The sequence below is a fragment of the Myotis lucifugus genome, unplaced genomic scaffold (assembly GCF_000147115.1).
Source record: "Myotis lucifugus unplaced genomic scaffold, Myoluc2.0 scaffold_7791, whole genome shotgun sequence".
Classification (NCBI taxonomy): domain Eukaryota; kingdom Metazoa; phylum Chordata; class Mammalia; order Chiroptera; family Vespertilionidae; genus Myotis; species Myotis lucifugus.
This window is the reverse complement of record NW_005878839.1, coordinates 2,690-6,793: the sequence shown is the minus strand read 5'-3', so window position 1 is coordinate 6,793 and position 4,104 is coordinate 2,690. Positions and strand designations below refer to the sequence as shown.

At 36.6% G+C, this 4,104-nt stretch overlaps 1 long non-coding RNA gene across 1 annotated transcript; it reads left to right on the top strand.

The window, feature by feature from the left end:
* Positions 1–537: 537 nt before the first annotated feature.
* LOC102423084 lies at positions 538–1,607 on the top strand. The gene is made up of 2 exons (XR_001346975.2): positions 538–668; positions 1,284–1,607. It is a non-coding gene; the product is annotated as an uncharacterized LOC102423084 (long non-coding RNA).
* The last annotated feature ends 2,497 nt before the right edge of the window (positions 1,608–4,104 follow it).

Here is a 4,104-nt window from a genome sequence, read left to right as displayed (position 1 = left end):
CGCTACAAGTTTCATTGCTATATACATTTTTTTCTCCTACAAAATTAAAAACAAACAAACAACTTTCTCCTAATCAAAGAAGTTACAACATCTAGGATTTTTCATAGGTACTTAGGTTCTAAATAGCAAGTAAATGAGATTTATATCATGCACATCCCTAAAGTTCTTTCTAGTATGAATGAAAGAAAGACTATTCTATCTCAATGGTCCATGAATTTCTTAGGTTTGGAAATCACAACTTATGTGTCACAATTTTTGCAGTGTGTCACCCAGTGGCTGGCAACTAAATATTTGCTGGTTGAATGAGTAGGGTATTACTTAACTATATGTAACAACTAGTGTTATAACAGCTATTTCTCAAAAGAAACCCAAAAAGCTAATGTACAGAGTGCACTGAAATGATAAACTCACCACACTGTTATTTTAGACCATCATCTAAGTTAAAATTTCTTTTTATATTATTAAAAGTATAAAAATTGACCTTAATCTGACTCCTTTCTATACCAGTGTAATTGGAAATTTTATGTCATATTTTTTACTTTTAACTTGTTTATAACTTCCAGCAACTAATTCCATATGTGGAAGAAGATGGCTCAAAGAATGATGATCGAGCTGGCCCACCTCGTTTTGCTAGTGAAGAGAGGCGAGAAATTGCTGAAGTAAATAAAGTGAGTGATTAGTCTGTACATTTGATATTTCTCTTTTCAAATATGAATTGAATTAATATTAAACATTAAAGTCTCTGTAAATTGCTTTTCTGTTTCCAATAAGAATTTCTTGGTCCCTCTTTTTAGTTACTTTCTCCCTGTTACTTTAACTCTAGATAGAATTAATATGAGCAGTTTATGTAATCTTGGTTTGCTCTTTAATGATATAAAAATTAATGATTTTAGGCCTCTTTATACTGAACATGTACTACTTTATGTGGAAGTATTTTAATATAGTTTCTTTAAAATTATTTAAGTAAATATATTATTTCCAAATGTAATGTTCCCAAAAGGTTACTGAACAGTAATGCTTCTTATTATAATAGCTAGTAAACACTCACCAGAAGTTCTCTATTTTTATCTTGTTTTACCCAAGCATACATTTGCCTTATAGGATTTGAGGAAAGGATCCTAAACAGTATGCTTTTCAGTGAATATTTGTGGACAGAAGAGGGCTGAGGTCTTCTGCTTGAAGGAAATACTTAGCTTAATTGTCTGGAGTCCAAACTTAGGACATTTAGTCGTTTAACTTCATGGTCTATATTTCATTTTTGATAAATTCTTTTGTTTCTCCAGAAACTCAAACAGAAGAATCAACAGCTGAAGCAAATTATGGATCAATTACGAAATCTCATCTGGGATATAAATGCCATGTTGGCAATGAGGAACTAAACTGATATTTACATTTCCTGCTTTACACATTATACCATTTTTTCCCCTCAAGTATTCTTCCCTTTGAAGAAGATTATTTATCTGTTTGTATTCCAGTCACTAAAACTAAAGTTCTATTTTTACATTGTGGTTTTACATTAAAGTAGTCATTGGCAGTCTTTTGTTTAAGCTATTGATTTTGTGAAAGATTATAATAATAAACTTTGACAGGGTTTGTGTTTTGGTTAATCTTTGTGAAATGAATAATTGTGTTTTAAAAGCAAAGTCATTAAGTTTTGTAGAAAGATTTTAAAATTTGATCAGTGGGTGTTTTGGTCATTTCATTATGCTTTTAGGAGAAAAAAGTTTAAACATTTTTGCAGATGAAAATATCAAACTGGTACAAATTAATTAAAGTTATATAATTTACCATTTCAAATCAATTTTTTAAAATTCCCTTTGAGTCCTAAACAAGTTAAAATGAGAAAAACAGTTAATTCGTATATTGCTGTAAATAGATGAAAATTCCCTTTACCATGTTTTTCCAGTGTTTGGTCTTAATTGGAATGATCTGACTCCAAAAGGAAACAAACATTTGGGGATGGCGCAAACTGAAACCACGACTGTGTGCTTGTTACCTGCTTTAGGCCAAGGAGCAGTTCCCTCTCTGAGTTTTCAGGTGCACCCTAATATCGATTGCATTTTGGAAACAGTACATTTTTAAGAGTTTCAAATGAGATCAATAGCTCTATATGACAAGTGCCTTTGTAGACTAGTAATTGGTCAACAGTAAGTTCTTTATAGGTCTGCCTACAGGCTGGTTGCCCAGATTATAAATATCTTCAAGTAAGAGAATCAGATCTTCCCAGGAAGGACTTTTCCAGCCTGATCCAGAAGCCTCTATCCCCAGCCCTGGGTTCCGACTCCAAGAAATACTGCTATTTGACTTTCCTTATGTATGGATCAAGTTTCTCTGGAAGGTTACACAGGAAATGGCTCCCTCCGGGGAAGGGACCCAGGTGGTTGTATACCCTTTGGTACCTTTGGAATTCTACTGTATGTGAAAATATTGCATATTCAAAAAATAGGAAAATTTCATTTTAACCTGTGCAGATTCCCACCTGTAACGGTAGCAGAATCACAAGAAGAGAAGCAAACCATGTGGGCATCGTTTTACCCTCTTAACTGTACATTTGTCAAAACAAGCTCTCCGAGAAGGCCATGTTAGTCGGCTGGGAGCTGATTGCCCAGGGTGGGAAGCACTGTAGTCACAGGGCAGAAGGTAAAAGTATATGAAGCTATGACAACACAAATTAGGACCAATAACTCAGTATACCCCTGTAGTCTGTAGTATTTAAGGATATTACAGTTTATTTAGCTATCACCAGTTGGACAACTGGGGTTTTATAGGTGTTAACTAATATGTTCTTTGTACAGTGGATTACTGGTCACTATTACAAATTGAGTGGGTACTGACAACTTCTAAAGCAGTTATAAAAAATGTCTTAACCTATTTTTTAGTTGTTTCAATTATCGCACTCAACTCCTGAGATCATTCAGTGTGGAAATTTCATCATTTGGGCCTTGGTTCAATAAAGAGTATCTCTACTGTGGAGCACTCATCAATGCAGCTGCACTCAGCTAACAGAGCTGTAGCCCCAAATTCTGGGAGGTGTGTTTTCAGCCCTCAGAACTGACAACGGTTTACCCAGTCACTCACAAGTCTGCTTGGGACCAGCTATGAATGCGTTGGGAGTTATTAAAAACACAAACTCCACTAACTCAAAGTTTCAGTTTTTTTCTTGAAGCAGAGCATGCCAATAGATTGAAGAGAAAAGAAATAATTCAGTTGTGATGTGTGGCCTTGGGTAAGTTAATCTCTGTTTTCTTGTCTAAAATGATAGGTGGAATTTATGAATTTGATGTTGTATGTTGGAATTCTAGTTACAAATGTTAGAAACCCATTCAAGATGGCTTAAGCCAAAAAGGGGGATTTATTAGTTCCTGGAGCAAGAAAGGAGGCTTGAGAAGAGCTCACAATCAAAAGCTGCAGGCACCACGGCTTCAGGAATTGGAACCCAGATGTAACACCCCAGGTTTTCTATGCCCACCCCAAATTTCCGCTTCTTTCCCTTTGCTCCATTCTCTCTTACTGCAAATAGGCTTTCTCCTTCCCCTGGCTTCCCTTCACCCCTTTTCTGCAGGTGCCCCAAAGGCTGGGTTACGCCCCCACGGTAAACTGAGAACTCAAATGGATCCTGATTAGCACAGCTTGAGCCAAATAACCAAAACTTTGGAACAATTGTGTAAATGGGTACTATGGTTAGACTGTCCTAGACCGACGTTATAAACCCATCTCTGTGGCCAGGAAGTGGGTGTGGGAGTCATGGAAAAGCTGCTGACCAGGGAACACAGGTTATTAGAAAGAAAGGGCACTAACCAGGAAAATTCTCAAGAAAAACAAACAATGGCAACCATACTCCACTGATGTTCTTGGTTATACACTGAGTGGCCAGATTATTATGACCACCCCATCAGTACTTCGTTGGGCCACCTTTTGCCTTCAATACTGCGGCGATTCTTCTTGGCATTGACTCCACGAGATGTTGAAAGGTGATGCGAGGAATCTGACACCATGCCTGATGAATAGCACTGTCCAGTTCTGTGAGATTTGATGGTTGTGGAATCAGCTGCCTGATGACTCTTTTAACTTCGTCCCACAAATGCTCAATTGGATTGAGATCTG